At 46.5% G+C, this 17937-nt stretch overlaps 1 long non-coding RNA gene across 1 annotated transcript; it reads left to right on the top strand.

Moving 5' to 3' along the window:
* The first annotated feature begins 14306 nt into the window (after positions 1 to 14306).
* Positions 14307 to 17193, top strand: LOC311510729. The gene is made up of 3 exons (XR_014709127.1): positions 14307 to 14355; positions 15466 to 15605; positions 17157 to 17193. It is a non-coding gene; the product is annotated as an uncharacterized lncRNA (long non-coding RNA).
* Positions 17194 to 17937: the final 744 nt, after the last annotated feature.

The following is a 17937-nucleotide window of genomic DNA, read 5'->3' as shown; positions in this document are numbered from 1 at the left end:
CTGAGGGCTTTGCTTGGAACAGTGGGTTTCCCTCCACACAGCAGAAGCTATAACAGGCCCAAGAAACGTCTCCATTTTGCCTCGTCCCTGCTGTAATCTCTGGGCTATGGAAGCATTCTAACCAAAGGCCTGAGGACCTTCCAGGTCATTTGGAAGCAACCAGAGATTTAACAAGCCAGCAGTTTAGTGCATCCCTGCTTCAAGCCTGAACCAAGAACTTTGCAATTATTGTATGTATTTGATTCCTTTAACCAATTTTAACTCTCACCTCTTGCTTTCTATAAATAAACCTTTAGATATGAGATACTAAAGGATTGACAACAGCGTCATTATTGGGTAAGATCTGAGTTATATATTGACCTGGGTATGTGGCTGCTCCTTTCACGGAGCGACTATCACCGAGTGTTTTTCTTACATCATCGGAGCAAGTGTTTATCTTTTGACCGGATTTTAAAACTGTATTCTAACGACTTAGTGCAAAACGACCGGATGGTGATGAATTTTGTAAAAAATACATTTAAATTCTTGGGCATGCCTAGCCTTGCTCAAAATGTGTTTCAACAAGCCCAGACATGTGTATCTTGCAATGCTTTTTATAGCCAGGTTATCCAATATTCTCAGGCATTACAGACAATGTTTTGTTTGGCATTATCCAACACATTTTTTATAAAGTAACTTTTCCCACAGTTGCTAGTCCCCGCGAGAATTGCAGAAAAGGGGTGTTTCCACCTCGTATCCACTTTAAAATCCGTAGGGCAGGGTTTTAAACTCTTCTCCTAGGACCCTCTTGTTGTAAATGACTTTCTGTGTTTTCTTAAGGGTTTTGGTCTCTATTTAACACTGATTTTTGTTCCTTACGATAGAGGGCTGCTGCACCTCTCTCTTTTTTGAGGTGTTTTCTCGCAGGCCCGTGCAATAGTCCAGGACTAGATCTTTCAAACTGTCAAAGTTGATCTATTGACAGTTTGCCAAGTTCAGGGTAATACCTTTGACTTTCATACAGGCCTTTCCTCCCGACAGCTTATACCCGTATGTTTTCGGGCCTGCCGACACAAACTCGGTGATCTAGCGGGATCTCACTCGTGAGGGAATTTAGAAAGAGTTTAGCGATTTGGCATTTAGCGGGGTTAAACCTGATCTCGTGGTGGCACAAACGCACGCCTTCTTTCTGGTAGAAATCGTTCAAGTACTTATTTTGTTTTTCTTCGTCTGTGCACCAGCTGGGATACCCTGAAGCCTCTTGTTTCTGGTGGAGGTGTCATTTGATGAAGTCTTTTCAGAGTACATCAGATTTTTCATTAAAAAGCCAGATTTCATATATTTTTGCCACCGCGTACCCCTTCGCTATGGCCGCGTTCAATTCCACCGTGCACCAAGTCCCCAGGATGGCCCTCTCCTCGTCAGTATGGATGCACATCTCCCGCTGCTCGGTTTCCACACAGGTTCGGCATAGCGGGAACATAAGCTTGCCACCCACTCTGACAGGTAACAATGGGAAAAAGAAGCCTTGTGTGGGGTACACTTTAACTTTTGCAATTCCAAAATAATTTGCAAGGGGTCCAAATTTGTCATAAACTATATCGGAGTGTTCGAGAGGGTATTTGGTTTTCTTTACAAAAGGGTAGAAGCTGGTAAAATCATAATAGTGGATTTCTTCCCCGGAGTTAAGTTTGTAATATAGGCGCATAGCGTTTGTCCTTCCCCCAAAAAGAGCATCCCTAGGCACGAGAGGCTTGGGCAACTGGGCTCAGTTTAAAAAACCTGCAAGCTCCCTGTCTGTTTCTTTCATCACTTCCCACTCTTGCTCTCAAAGAGTCCTCACTACAAAACCAAGTTGTTTCAGATAGTCGGTCTTGAGCTGCGTCTTGTAATAAAGAAACCCAAAAGTTGTCCCCGTCATAGGGTTTTGTGCTTTTTCACAATGACAGGTGGCACAGGCGTGGAAAAGAACACCCGTTAAACTCTAAGGCTGTGTGTACCCTGTCAACACTGGCATAACCGTCTAAAGAGTAGGAGCCTACCTGTAGTTCCCCACCCTGTAAAGCATGCCGTATTTGTATAGTTTCTTTGTGAGAGGTATACAACAGCCACTGAACAGATGGGGTCGAATATCTTTTTCCTGCCTGTGATCATTGTCTGGAGGGAGAAGAGCTACCGTGTTAGGCTCCAAAAACATAAACCTGTACATAGCCATGCAGACAGATGCCAGTGTTATGTACCAGAATGGATCTATACACAGTTTTATCTCGGTGAATTTACCAGGTTCTCTCTCTACTAGTTCTCCCTTCTCCATGATTTTCAAAATCTCTTTTCTGTAGAGGATACAAGGCTGTCTCAAAATTTTGACATCCTGCTGACAGTAATATGCGAGCTCTTTCTGCAAGTCAAACGTCTCCTACCTGTGGGCCTGCTACCAGTCGAGAAACTCTGCTTTTTCCCTGGGCATCATGCTTTCTACACCATAGTGCTCCACACCGGGCATAGGCCCCATGTCATTTTGATTTTCTAAAGTGTTCAAAAAATGTGGAAAATACCCTTTGCACCCTTCAAACCCCATCACCTGCAGGAGCTTACCAAGCTTCATGGGCAAGAAGTTTAAAGAGTCTATAAAACGAATGCCCAGGACCTTACCTTCCACACACATTACTTTACTGCCCTGAGTGATCAGTTCTAGGCACATCTTTTCCTTCATTAACTGTCTAATGATGAAGTATGCATCGTAACCTTTGGAATTGTGCACCTGGAACGTGTAGACCCGGAACTCTTTGCCAATAAAGGTCTGAACAAACACAGAAAGACACTCATCACCCTTAAATTCCCAGGACTTTTCCGGCTTGAGGGACATAGCAAAAATGTAATTGGGAGTGTGCAACCCAGTCTCCTGTGTGTATTCAGAATCATAACAAATACACTTTTCTGAGGATTCGGGCTTTCTAAGGCTGTCCATAAAACCGAGGTGACCGTCTACATCACCAGCGATCAAAGCCTGACCCCGCTTATAGCGCCTCCCTTTACACCTGTGCCGCTTGTCCACGGAAGACTGACCCTTATCGCACAACGTTTTAGACAGGCATTCAACTTGTTCTGTCGACGCCCAGTCGATGTGTCTGTCTAAACGCTCTCTGGACTGACAATACAGTCTACAGCGAGGAGACCTCAGCTGCACGTCCACGCTGTCTGAGCATGTTATGCTCAAGCAGAGGCAGCAGCTGGACCTGCAAGAGTGGCCGTGACTGTGCACCGTGGGGCAAAACTCACCATAATTTTTTGCTCCAAACAACTTTTTCACAACCAGAACCCCCTAGTAATGCTCATCGTGCAACAGGATGAAATAAGTCTTGGGGTAAACTGCCCCCCCCGTTTTAAAAAAGCCCCTTTCGCCGCATACAGCACCACCTGTATGTTGACTCCTAAATGCTGTTCAGACATTGCTACGTCACTGAGCATAATCTTTCTTTGATCTGACCAGCCCAGTTTCTCATGCAACTTTCTCGCCCCCGCTAACGATTCCGCGTCCGTAGGTTTATGGTCGGACATGACAGCCAAGAGTCCACGCGCAAAACACAGATGGGTACCCGTGTAAGTCAGGTCTACTAAACATTGTCTCTTTTTTATGGATGATTTGACTACTGAGGATAGAATTTAAAACTCTATGAGCGGTCCCCACCCCTGTTTTTTTACAACTGTCACAACGAGGTGCAATGTCCCATTGACATGCAACTCTATTGCTCTGTGGCAGCTTTGAGGTCTGATTGAAGAAATCTTCAGCAGACAGCTCATCCCTAGTTCTTCAGACCAAAAACAACGGTTTAGTTAAATTACAGCTCTCTAAATGTAACTGAACATAATCATCAGGGCCTACCCTACCATTAACGTCATTGAGAACTAACTGTATCCCCCTGTGTATGGCTTCAACAACCTGCTGAGTTGAATTTATTCGCTCAAGATTGACAAAATGAAATTCCTCACAATACACCGACCCCCCAAATCTAGGTAATTCACGTTGCCAACTTCTCACTCTCTCCATACACACCTCTGCATTTTCAGGGTTACTTGGGGGTTCCTCTACGGGACCATCAGCGGCATCTTCTACATCAGATGCTATTTGAGAGTCAGACTCCGAGGCGCCTCCGTGAGGGTCATCGGGAGAAGATGGGGACCCATCATTCTAGAGAGCCCTCTGGGGAATTTTCTAAACCAGACTCTGTGTGAGAGTCTGATTCCACCTCCCCATTTTCAGACATGCCAGTTTGAGAGCCTCCAGTCGAGGGCATCTCTTTTTGTCCCCCCTCCCCATTACCTCTTTAGCTCTTTTTAAAATTTTTACAGCGATCCTGGCCTGGAACTTTTTGGCAGCCATTTGTTTGTCCACCAAGCGCTATCCCCCCTTTTGTTTACACCTGAGCTGATGTGTATCCTTGCGGGTGCCCCTTTCCACGACTAGTCACGCCTGCGCAGAGCCAAAAATTGAAATATTTTTCAAAAAGTCACCCACCAAAGCTTTTGCTTTGTTGATGTGCTTTCCAGCCCTCCGTTCTTTTAGACCCCCTGAAGATACACCATTCACCGGTATTCTGAACGAGGCATCATATTTTCCCCAAACCTTTTTTAGAATACCGTTCTTTTAGAACCCCCGAGGATACAACATCCCTCAGTCTTCTGAACGAAGCATCGTAGGTGGGCGTTTTCACTCACGGTTTTCTCAGGGCTTGGTGTGGAGGTGGCCGCTGAGGAACTGGCGTTGTGTTTGCGTGGTTGGTTTTCACCAGAGTTTTTTGTTTTGTCCTTGGCTTTGACGTAATTGAGGTTTGGACTGCCCTGGTGCTTCATCTGCACTCTTGTGCCGTTTTGAGTTGTTAAAGGTCTCAAAGCAGATTTCTGGTTCTTTGGCTGGTCTGGTGGAGGTGTCCCTGTAGCTTTGACTACAGCATTGTCAGGAGAACTGCACATTCCCGATTGGGGGGGAAGGAACATATTACAAAACTTAACTTTACCATCTTTCTCACCCACACCGAAGTATTTACTTAAAATACAAAACCTCATAACCTCACAAACACAATATATTTACTGGGCTTCATCCATCCATCTGGGGAATTTTTCTTTTCAGCTGTCTCTTTTCTTTTTCTTTTAAGCTTGTTTACCCTCTGGTCTGAGGGTCTCTCATGTTTTGATCGTACTGTGGAGCAGACAATATTATTATGATGATGATTATTATTATAATTATTATAAATCACATGAAACTGTCTTGTAAACTTAAAAATAAAATATTCATTAGGGTGTTTTTCTATTTAAAAAGTCAGAGCTTTCAAACAAAATAATCCATTTCAGGCTGTACAACAAACAGGAGTTTTGAGTTTATTTCTACCACTTTAAAACAAAAAACAACAAACCCGCAAACATTTTTTTTAAATACACCTCATTTTGCAAAATAAAAACCAAACTGCTTTTAAAATCAACTTTTAAAATCCAGTTTAAAACACATTTTGCACAGTAAAAAAACACCCTGTTAGTTTGAAACACACCATTACCATCAGTTTGCAGCCATATACTTTAAAAAAAACCCACCTATGTTTTTTTACACACAGAGAGAGAGAGAGAGAGAGAGAGAGAGAGAGAGTTTAAAACACAAAAAGAAAAGGAGTACTTGTGGCACCTTAGAGACTAACCAATTTATTTGAGCATAAGCTTTCGTGAGCTACAGCTCACTTCATCGGATGTATACTGTGGAAAATACAGAAGATGTTTTTATACACACAAACCATGAAAAAATGAGTGTTTATCACTACAAAAGGTTTTCTCTCCCCACACCCTACTGTCCTGCTGGTAATAGCTTATCTAAAGTGATCACTCTCCTTACAATGTGTATGATAATCAAGGTGGGCCATTTCCAGCACAAATCCAGGTTTTCTCAACCCCCCACCCAAAGAAAAACAAACCCACTCTCCTGTTGGTAATAGCTTATCTAAAGTGATCACGTACATTGTAAGGAAACCTGGATTTGTGCTGGAAATGGCCCACCTTGATTATTAATGTGTGTGGTGGGGTTTTTTGGTTGGTTGTTTTGGTTTTTTTTGGTAAATATAGTATTTTAAACTTTTAATGGCTTTGAATTGCTAGAAAGAGTGACCCATAGCATTCAAAACCACTCCTGGGTCATATTTAAACTGTCCAGTAGAGTTCTGCCAGTTCCTGGGTCATTTTCACTGTCCAGTAGTGCTCTACCAACTCCAGGGATTATATTTAAACTGCCCAATAGCATCTGCGAATTCCTGAGGTTTTATTTCATTTCATATTAATCCGAACTCACCCACCCACCTCCCTTACTATGGGTGCACACCCATCAAATTTATCCCTATAGCAACAAGGGTAAGGAATCACAGTTACCTTCATTATTCAGTGGGGGTGTGGTTAAAACCATTCAGTTCAACAGGATGAGGCAACTCTGTTGTACTCAAACACATGTCTGAACCATCCCTGTTTTGTTTTCGTGTTGTAAGCAGAGGCAGGATGAGCTCTACCCTGACATCTGGTGGTGAGTTGTGGAAAAGGACTTCAGGAGCTGATCTCGTTTGCACAGGCACACCCACCCCGCCTAGCATGAGCCCACAGGAGCCCAAACGGTTACTTTGGCTGCTGTGGGATCCCCAGTGTCTCTGTTATTGGGGCAGGAAGAATAAAGTGTCATTATCCTGATTATGTGAACCAAGGACAGTGGAACTGTACTTGGCCTTTTATGACGGAGGGACTCACCATCAACTAAGTAGCACTCGCTAGGCAAGGGACAAGGATTGCAAAAGCCAGTGAATTGAGAGAGTTTGAGGATGGAGGTTTGTGCCTAGTGGTGTGAGCCCCCTTCTGAGGGCCCCAAACACCAATTGTACCTTCTCTCCATTATGTAATATCAGAGAGAATTTTGATTCTATTAGGAGTTTGGTTACAGACTGCAGAGCTGAATTCACTTTGGGTTCATGGTGCCCCAGCTCTGAGGCCCACTACTACTTAACACAGTATTCAGTGATTTCAACTTGACGTAGGGAAGCTTCAGTGCCCCACTGGTGGGGGCTTGACCTGGTTTTGCATTGTGTTTCTGGAATGGAACTCCTAGATACTGAACCTAGACCCTGTTGTTGCCAACTCTGATGGGCAGAAGGGTTACACTGTAAATACATTTTTAGGATTTGTTCCCCTCCCACTTCACAGCTTGTTGCTGTAAATGGGTCTCTTTTACACAAAGACACAAGAGCTAGGTTCTCACAAACCATTTTTTTTCAATTTAAAAGTCATACAGCTTCTTGAAAACAAACCCAGATGCTCCATAAAAACTTTTAGCTCACTTAAGGGCCAGAGACCTTCTAACAGAAACACAGATAATCACAAAGCCCTTTTCATTCAATTTTTTAAAATGTACAGCGACCAAGTTTTATATTGCATGTTTGTCCCCTCATCATTCTCTCAATTAATCCTTTTAGATTTCTTACAAATAGTCTTTTTCTTAAGCAGGGTTCTGTCAGTTTTTGTGTGGACCAGACGGTCAATGTAACGCTGTAAGCAGGCATCTTCTGGTTTGGACATTTTCTTTAAAACACAGTCAGGGTCTCCACTGAATTGCACAGCATTTCTCAAGGTCACCGCTTGCGCTAAATGTTCTTGGGTTAGGCACAGACGTTGCATAACATAACCTATGGCAATAATAGTGTTCAATAAGCTTTCCAAACACAGCTCAGCACACAGGCCCCAGAGCTTGCAGTTTCTATCCATTGAAGTCCAAGTCACACAGGCATGGTGCCATTGGGCTGGGGCATTTATGACACAGCCCTCACCATTTTCAAAAAGCTTTTCCCTAAGACAGTGATGAAGAACAGCATAAACAGCAACGCGTACAATAGTCCGCATAACATTTTTACGCTCGTGACGTGGCACTGGCTCAGCGAGTTCCATGCCAAGTCTCCTCCTAAACTCCTCATAGCCGTCCTCCTCAGAGTCATTTTCAACAATTTCTAGCGGCGTTGAAGAAAAACAAGGCGAGCCTGGTTCACCTTCGCTGCTTGATGCAACGCTGTCCAGTGTTAGGATATAGATATTCAGGTCTGTCTATAAAGGCCTATACTCTAAGAATTTAGGTGTATTCTTATCACTTGGCCAGTTATAGAGGTATAAAAGAAAGAATCAAAACCACTGTCTGCCAGTGTAAGGGCCTTCTCTTACTGTGACAGTCTGAGGCCCTGTTCTTAGGCTAAGGCCTTTGGCTAAGCAACAGAGGCAGCCATAAGCTGGGAAGCGACCAGTCACATCCTCACATTCCAAACTAGTCATATTGAAATAAGGTGCTATTGAGCTGTTAGGCACTATCAGGACAGGATTGTATTCCTATCACCTCCAGAGAAAGGGAAGTGCCTAGAAAATGTAAAAGGAAACTTAGTTTGATAGCATCCTGTCTGGCAAGAACTCACTTATCAATAGCTGGGATGTGGAATCCTCACTTCTGTATTGTCTTGTCATTATAGTTCCCACTTTGCTGTTGTTTGTCTGTATCATCTCTGTCTGGTTCTGTGATTGTTTCTGTCTGCTGTATAATTAATTTTGCTGGGTGTAAACTAATTAAGGTGGTGGGATATAATTGGGTACATAATCGTGTTACAATATGTTAGGATTGGTTAGTTAAATTTCAGGAAAATGATTGGTTAAGGTATAGCAAAGCAGAACTCAAGTTTTCCTATATAGTCTGCAGGCAATCAGGAAGTAGGGGGGTGGGGGTGGGCATGCGGGTGAGGGAGATGGGAACAGGGAATGGGGGTAAGGAAATTGCAATCATGTTTGCTAAAGAGGGAAATGGGAACAGGGAATGGGGGTAAGGAAATTGGAATAATGTTTTGCTCAGGGCAGGAATGAGAACAGGGACACAGGTGTAAGGCTCTGTGGTGTCAGAGCTGGGAAGGAGGACACTAAGGAAGGAAACTGGAATCATGCTTGCTGGAAGTTCACCCCAATAAACATCGAATTGTTTGCACCTTTGGACTTCGGGCATTGTTGCTCTCTGTTCATGCGAGAAGGACCAGGGAAGTAAGTGGGTGAAGGAATAAGCCCCCTAACATCCAGGGCCTCCGGGTCCTCTAGAAAGGCATCGTCAAGCTGTCGAGAGATTTTCAGACAAGAAACAAGCGTAAGTTCCCACTACTTGTTTTTAGATTTACACAACCCCTGGTTCCTAACCCCATTACACCCAATCATCGACTGTCGCTTCTTAATCATTCATTTAGCGGAGCTACGTCTTTTCCATTCACCTTGTCTGCCAGTGCCTTCCCCGAGCCATGAACTCCTTCCTCCTCCAGGGTGGTGGATGACGAGAGGCCACCATGCTCATGGGGGTGTCTCATGAGCAGTTGGGCTTCAGGGTCGGATTCTGGCATATCCATCAATGGCTGGGCCAAAGGAATCCCCTTGGCTTCTCTCTCATCCTCTTCAGAACTGTCGCTGCTGTAGCGCTTTCTCCACACAACTCCAAAGGTCCTCGGGGCTAAAACAAAGTCTGAAGGTCTCACATGGGAGGTAAAAGAGTCCACGTTTCCTCTCAGCCTTTCCACAATTTCTAAAACATGTCTTCTTGGTAAGAGATGGCCTCCTCTTCCCAGCGCTGGGACTTATGAGGTGATGGTGCTGCATTCTGATTGGCAGAGGTCGTTGGAAGGAATCCTTAGAGGGGTCACACGACCCTATTCTGGGCGGTTGACCCCGTCCCAGAACCCACCCTATTTTGGTCGAATCTCCTTTCGGAGCTGTCCTCTGTGGCCAAAACCCATCATGATTGGTAGAGGGTGGTGGGAGGAGTTCTTAGAGGGGTCACACGAGCCACTTCCTGATGGGTCACCCCGCCCGAGAATTCCCCCCAATTGGACAAATCTCCTCTCGGGGTGGTCCCCAGCGGCTGAAACCCCTCCTGATTGGTAGAGGGCAGTGGGAGGAGTTTTTAGAGGGGTCACACAAACTCCGGAACTCCCCCTGATTGGTCAAATCTTCTCTCGAGGTGTTCCTGTTGGGGCAAAATCCATCCTGATCAGCAGAGGACAGTGGGAGGAGTTCTTACAGGGGTCACATGACACACCTTGCTTCCGGACATGTGTCCGCCTTGACCCCGGAAGTAATACTCCCATGAGGTGGGACTTCCGGTGACCTGTGTGCAGGGCTTACAGGGTCAAGGGGTGGGGTTAACGTTTGATTGATGGTAGGGCCCTTATACTACTCGCACCCGCGACCCAAAATTGGAACAAGACAGACTATAATACTGGAGAGAAAGAAAGGAATGTTTTAAATGTTTTAAATCCTTGTACTGTGCTGTAAATTCTTTCCCCCAAATTAATTAAAAACATTAATTTGTATTTTTTATTTTTCTATTTTTTTTGTTGTTTTATAAAACAATACAGCAACTATAATACTGGCCAGTATTATACTTTTATAAATAGAATACAACAACCATAATACTGGCCCGTATTAGCCATTCTCCTACTGCTCAGATGCTGTAAGGGAGAGAAGGATCAGGCCCTGTAAAGTAGGCTGGGTTGATTTTTTATGATTCGAAGTGTTTTTATTACACATCAGGACATCTAGTCATTCTGATTTAATTGGGGATTGGTCCTGCTTTTGAGCAGGGGGTTGGACTAGATGACCTCCTGAGGTCCCTTCCAACCCTGATATTCTATGATTCTATGCAGCCTCTGGACAAGCTCAGTGATAAGCATGTACATTACACTGCTTGCTCAGGGGTCATTACTGTAGAAACAGCCAAGTACTGGCCCAGATCCTCAAATACACCTGAGCTTTAGACTCTGGGTTGTTCTAAATTACGCTGTCTTGTAACAGCAATTGCTGTACGGGAGATTGCTGTAGCACCGGGGTCGGCAACGTTTGGCATGCAGCCCCCCAGGGTAAGCCCCCTGGTGGGCCGGGCCAGTTTGTTTATCTGCCGCGTCCGCAGGTTTGGCCGATCGCGGATCCCACTGGCCACAGTTCCCCACTGCAGGCCAATGGGGGCTGCAGGAAGCCGTGGCCAGCACATCCCTCGCCCCGCGCTGCTTCCCACAGCCCCCATTGGCCTACAGCGGGGAACCACGGCCAATGGGAGCCATGATGGGCTGAACCTGCGGACGCGGCGGGTAAACAAACTGGCCTGGCCCGCCAGGGGCTTACCCCGGGGGGCTGCGTGCCAAACGTTGCCAAACCCTGCGGTAGCACAGCGCACACTGTGTGTGCCTGTAGTGGGCTGGTCACCGGCTCCTGCTCTGAAGGGCTTGAAATCGGCCCTGGGAGAGGGCTCAGCGTGCCAGAGGGCTGCTGCTGCTAGGAGAGCAGCGAGCCTCGGCTGACTGGGGAAAGAGCCACAGAGGCGGCCATGCCCCAACAGCTGGCCTGTATGAAAAGGCTGGGAGCCAGGCGCTCAGAAAGGCTCTGTCCAGGCTTGTAGGGCGTAGGGCCTGGCTGTCTGCAGAAAGGGGAGTGGGAGTGAAGCCGGGCTGGGGAAAGGCCAGAGGAGCTCCAGGCTGGCAACTCCCCAGGCTGCAGGGCCTGGTCCTAGGCCCACAGAGGTAGTGGGTGGTAGAGGAAGGCAGCTGGTCCAAACCCCCCTGGCCTATGATGAGTGGCTTTTACACTGCAGCCTGCCCCAGGAAGTGGGGGCTTGATGGTGACTGGCAGTAGCGCAGACTGAGGCAAGGTGGGGATTGGAGGGTTGTGGATTCCCCGGAGAGGGGAGACCCAGAGGCAGGGTGTGGGGGGTATTGCCAAGGGGCAGCACCCCAGATAAAAAGGCACCAGGGTCCGGGAGGGCCAGGGGGCCAGGGGACAGTGAGACACCGGCCGGCAGAGGGTGCTCCGTGCTGGAAAGAGCTAATTCCCGGACGACCAGCAGGAGGCGCCGCAGGGGTGAGTCGTAGTGCTGCTCCCGTGCCATCTTCTGTTTCCAGCTCACACCCCATATACTTGGGTGGGAAGCTAGGAGTTGGTGACCTACAGCCAGCTATGCTGGCTCTACGCTATATCCGCTAGTTCTCTGTGTGTTAGGGATTTGCACATGCTGGGGAATTCCTAGCTGCCTCTTAGGGCAGCTTTGTGGCTACTTTGCCCTGCTCCACGGCAACATAGGGCAGCAAAAAGGTGACTTTACAACTAACCCCACCCCTATTTATGCACCTACATGTGATTGTTAGGAGTCTAAGTTTAGGTACCCAGGTTTGGAAAATTCAGTCACCTGGCATAAAGTTGTCTGACAAATATGCCTTTAAACATCATTCCCCTTGTTTTTCAAATATCTATTTTAAACACCACAATGTTGACAGAGATTTAGGTGCCCTAATCAGCACCTCTGCAGGTGGCTATAATGGGTATTTAGGCATAACTGCAGATTTTAGTGCTTAACTTTAGTCACCCAAAGCCTTTGTATTTGTATTGCCCAATCCTATGAGTTGCTGAGTGTTCTCAAACTCCCACTGATGTTGTTGGGAGATAAGGATGCTCTGCCCTTCAAAGAAGGCAGATATAACTCATCCTCCCAAGTTAGCTACTGTGATCCTCCACCTCCATATAAAAAGGTCACTGAATGGTCAGGTTTCTAGTCTCCATCACCACCTCATTCTCCAGTTTACTGTCCCCCTGGGTTCAGGGCCTGTGAGGATTCCTCAGGCAGCAGTTAGCAGAGGAGGGCGAAAGGCAGAGGGAGTCTGGGATGTTATTGCTTACAGCTCTCAATGGGGAGACAATGTTCCTCTAACAGTTGGATATTGGAAGGAAATCAATAGAGACCCCTGTTGAATTGACACATTCAAAAGCGACAATATTAAGTAGTATGGGTTCCCCTAATCTTGTAGTGTTTCCTGTTCTGGTGATTGCTTTCTATATCATATCTAGCAGCTTATTCCCTGTCCATGTCATCATATTATTGTTCCCTAGTATTCTCCTCTCTGTTTATGTGTAGTAAGGGGCACTGTACAAAAGACTGATGACTCTTCACATTTCTTTTTCAGGTGCTGGCCATGTATCTCACAAATAAGGTCAGATGTAAATAACCCAGCCCCAGACTTTGTATTCACTGTGCACACATTTCCTACGAAACTGTTTGAAGTATCTGCTTCAATTGCTCAGAGGCCTGATTTCTTCTTTCAGAGAAATTGGGGCTTCCTGCCTGTCCACTGTAACCATGATGTGCGGGCTTCTTCCCTTGCCCGTTCTCCATGGAGATGGAAGAAGACCTCAGTGCCTCTCTGGGGTCTCTAACCACTCTTTCGGGATCCCCACAAAGCTAGATCTAATCTCTGTAGTTAGTGATCTGGGGACTGGTTCTTAATCATATTCTCTTCTTTGTTTTTCTGGGAATTCAGTGTTGCTGATGAATTCTGGCTTGTAAGCGGCACGGACTGTGTTTTGGTGAGTTAGCCTCCCTCCTGTCTAGCCTATTTCTGGGTCAGAAGGCTATCTGTGAACTGCGTCTGTTTACTTACAGACTTAGGATAGGTGCCTGTAATAGTGTGTGTGGGAAGGCATCTCTGCTTTTCTAAGCCAAGTCCCTGTTTGTATACTGCAAGACTTTATCAGAGAAGACCCATAGGATTCCCTAACTTCCCCCACTGCACTACAAGGGAATGACTGTCATTGGGTATCTCTGATAGGGTATGTCCTGCTGTGCTGACTGGTCTTGTGACTTCTCTGTATCAGGGACCAGCTCATTTTGTTAATAATTCACATTGGACTAGAGCTGGGTGAAGGCTGAAGGGTCAGTTCACTGTAGGGCTCACCAGTTAAACTCCACAGTTCAGAGAATCCTAGAAATGTAGGACTGGAAGGGTCCTAGAAAGATCATCCCAGTCCAGCACTATACTTAGACCCTCCCTTACAGCTCTTTGTCTAATGGGTTCTTAGAAACCTCCAATGATGGTGTCATAAATATAAAGGGAAGGCTAACCACCTTTAAATCCCTGCTGGCTAGAGGAAAAAACCCTTTCACCTGTAAAGGGTTAAGAAGCTAAAGATAACCTTGCTGGCACCTGACCAAAATGACCAGTGAGGAGACAAGATACTTTCAAAGCTGGAGGGTGGGGCAGAAAACAAAGGGCTCTCTCGGTCTCTGTGTGGCCTTTGCCTGGACCAGACCAAGAATGCAGGTCAGAACTCCTGTAAAAAGTCAGTAAGCAATCTAGCTAGATGTGCATTAGATTCTGTTTTGTTTAAATGGCTGATAAAATAAGTTGTGCTGAATGGAATGTGTATTCCTGTTTTTGTGTCTTTTTGTAACTTAAGGTTTTGCCTAGAGGGATTCTCTGTGTTTTGAATCTGATTACCCTGTAAGGTATTTACCATCCTGATTTTACAGAGGTGATTCTTTTATTTTTTTCTTCAATTAAAATTCTTCTTTTAAGAACCTGATTGGTTTTTCCTTGTTCTTAAGATCCAAGGGTTTGGGTCTGTGTTCACCTATGCAAATTGGTGAGGATTTTTATCAAGCCTTCCCCAGAAAAGGGGCTGTAGGGTTTGGGAGGATTTTGGGGGGAAAGACGTTTCCAAGCAGGCTCTTTCCCTGTTGTATATTTGTTAGACACTTGGTGGTTGAAGCAATAAGGTCCAGGGGCAAAAGGTAAAATAGTTTGTACCTTGGGGAAGTTTTAACCTAAGCTGGTGAAAATAAGCTTAGGGGGTTTTTCATGCAGGGCCCCACATCTGTACCCTAGAGTTCAGAGTGGGGAAGGAACCTTGACAGATGGGGATTCCACAACCTCCCTTTGAAGCCAGTTCCAGAGATGAACTATCTTTATAGTTAGAAAGTTTTTCCTAATATCTAACCTAAATCTCCCTTGCTGCAGATTAAGCTGATTCCTACTTCCAGTGCACATGGAGAACAGTTGATCAGGGTCCTCTTTAGAACAGTCCTTAGCCAAACCTCAAATATGTTAAGATAAAGAGGCATCTGGAGGAGGGAAAGCAGGTGACGGGGTATGTGTGCAGCTTTCTTGGCTTGCCCAGGGCTCTGAGTCACCTTGTTACCCATCCGGCGAGAGGAAGATTTTCTCAGGGAGCTGATATCTAGTCAAGCATAACATCACCAGTCTGTTAGCCATCCTACCAATCTCCACAGGGCTCTGCCAGCCCTTGCTCTGCCGTGCACGGTAACAGTAGTTGCACCGCAGCCCCCAAGCCCCTCTGAAAGTGTCCCCCAGTAGCATCAGGTTACAGTCACAGGACACTCACAGAAATTACCAGGTTAGCTGTCCCCAAGGGAACAGAATCCAAACAGCGTGATTGGTACAGCTCAGGATCAGATCTTTGATAACCTCGCAGCACTGAGATATATGCAGAGTGGAATAATCCTAAAGTTATTATCAAAGGTTAAGAGTTAAGAGGGACTGAGTCAGGATAATGGAAACAGAACTGGTTACATACAAAATGAAAATCATAACATGCTTCTTAGTCTAAATTTAACATTAACAGGCTAAAATCAACTATTACAGCAGTTTTTCCACCTAAAGTAATCTCCCAGCATCATTAACCACCGTGCCTTGGATCCAACTTTCATGAGGAAGGAAAAAGGCTTTTTGCATGCTGTGACCCCAAAGTAACAGGCACATCTGGTAGGCTCATTGATTAGGGTTACTCTTCTGGGGAGGGAGGGATTCTGTAATTCTATTAATGTGCTGCTTATGTCACTTGTGTGTTCATAGGGAGCTCTACTCCTTCCTTCTGCAAGTGCCCTCCCAATGGAGCCACCCTGCAGGACCTCGGTTCCCCAGGGCTGGGTCCCTCCAGCCTAGAACTAGATAAACACGCACGCACGTACGCTCACACTAGCAGAGCAAGTCTGAGCAGACCAGGTCCATCAGCCCTCTCCAGCTGATCCTCTCATATGGCCCTGTACTCAATGGGCTGGGTTAAGCAGCACTTTCAGCTGCTCCCCTCTTATGTGCCCCAAGTTTAACACATCCCTATCCCACTTCCACGTTACAGTTGTACTGGTAGTAACCCACTTCATGAGCAAACCCCACAGTATTTTTGGGCGCTACCGGGATCTTTAGCTTAGGTAAAAGAAGGGTTGCTGCAGAGTAAATGGGGGAAGCGGAAAACACCAAAGAGTAAAATTCAGAGAGGGAGAGAGAAGCAACCAGCTGAACCATAAAAGTTATTTATTGAATAATAGTGATAACTACACAAGGAGGGCTAAACAAACATAATGGTTACATTTGAAAGGTTAATACCTGAGGAAGAAAAGAAAACGGAGGGGCGAGGGGGGGGGGAATCTCACCCACTCCATGAGGCTTGAACTGGGCGGGGTTCCTGGTAATGGTGGTAGCTCAGGGTCCTGAGTGCTGGAGACAGGCAGAGCCCCCAGCACAATCAGTCAGGAGATGGAATCCCAGGGGAACTGATGCAGAGTTTGGGTCTATACATCAGAACCCTTACTTGGGCATAGGTAGGGGGTTTTGTAGAGAAAATACAATAGTTCAAGGGAGAACACTAGATTTGTTTATGGGTAAACTGATGACTCAAGGGTTTTCTTCTTTGCCTTTGTTTCTGTCTTTCGTGAACAGCACATACCCTTCAATCCCTGTACTCCAGTCATGCCTGTTCCACCAGGTTTCTGTTATCCCTAGAGCGTCTGGTTTCACTTCCTGTATCAGTCGCTCTAGCTCCTCGGTTTTGTTACCCAGCCTCCTTGCATTGGTGTACAGGCATCTTAATGGCTGCTGCTTGGCTTCACCCACATTCCTCGCCCAATTGGGTACAGTCATTCTGCTTCCAGTATCGCCTTCCTGAATGGTATCGGCACTGTCCTTCCTCTAAATGTCCATTCTCCTACCCACTGCTGGTCCTTTCTCCATTGCTGTGTCTGTCCTTCTTGATTTTTTCCTTCCGGTCAATATTAGAATCAGGCATGGAGATTACGTGAGCATCTCCCAACCATCTCCTGTGAGTTCCTAGTTTAAAGCTCTTTTAACCAGTTGCACCAACTCCATCCCAAACGGCTATTTCCCTCCCTACTCAGGTTTCGGTCCATCCCATGAGAACAGTCCTCTGCTCGTGAATGCCTCCCAGCAGTCAAACATCCCAAAGCCCTCCTCCTAGCACCACTGCCTGAGCCCTCTATTGATCATCTCATCTTGTCTTGCCTTCACTCTCTCCTCTAGGGAGGGAAGAATCCCACTGAAGATCACCGGAGCCTCCATTTCCTTAAGCATCTTCCCTAGCCTGGCACAGTCTCCCTTGATGCGAGAATCTAGTGTCATTTGTTCCCACATGAGGGACAATCAGTGGATTCTTTCCTGCTCCCATTAGGATCCTCTTCAGCCTCAGGTCCACATCCTGAATCTTAGCTCCTGGCAGACAGCTCATCCTGTGCTCCGGATCAGCTCTGGTGACAGGCCTGTGTGTTCTTCTTAGTAAGGGAGTCCCCAGTCATGTTGACCTGCCTCCTCGTGGTGGTGGTGTGATTCTCAGGCCTAGCTCTTGAGCAGCTTTCTCCCCAAGAGGACAGAGCTCCTGCATCACCACAACTTGCCCCCACCCCGGCCTGCCCTTGCCTGGACAGCAGCACCCACAGCGTGGCCAGCTGAGGCATGGGGATGGGCTGTTCCCATCCCTCCCTGCAGGAAGTATCTGCACTTAATATTGTTCAGGGTGCCCTCGGGCAGCTTGGCCAGCTCTATGTCTCTCTCGGCATGGAGAATGGTGTCTCGGGGCTGCCGGGTCAGGGCTTCCACCTAGAGAAGAACACACAGGCCACAGTAGAGACCAGGTAGGGGAGTCCTTTGCCCTCCCAGCCAAGGGCTGCCTGGCATCCGAGAGAGAGGCACCTGGAGAGGTACAGAACCCAGGCATCCTGGCTCTCTGTTTTAACCCACAAGCCCTCCCCGAGCTTGGAAGAGAACCCAGGAGTCCTGATGCCCAGTCCCACCCTCCTCACTCTAG

This window comes from Lepidochelys olivacea, assembly GCF_965140295.1.
Source record: "Lepidochelys olivacea isolate rLepOli2 genome assembly, chromosome: 20".
NCBI lineage: Eukaryota > Metazoa > Chordata > Testudines > Cheloniidae > Lepidochelys > Lepidochelys olivacea.
The sequence above is the reverse complement of the archived record's forward strand: the minus strand, read 5'-3'. Positions and strand labels throughout refer to the sequence as shown.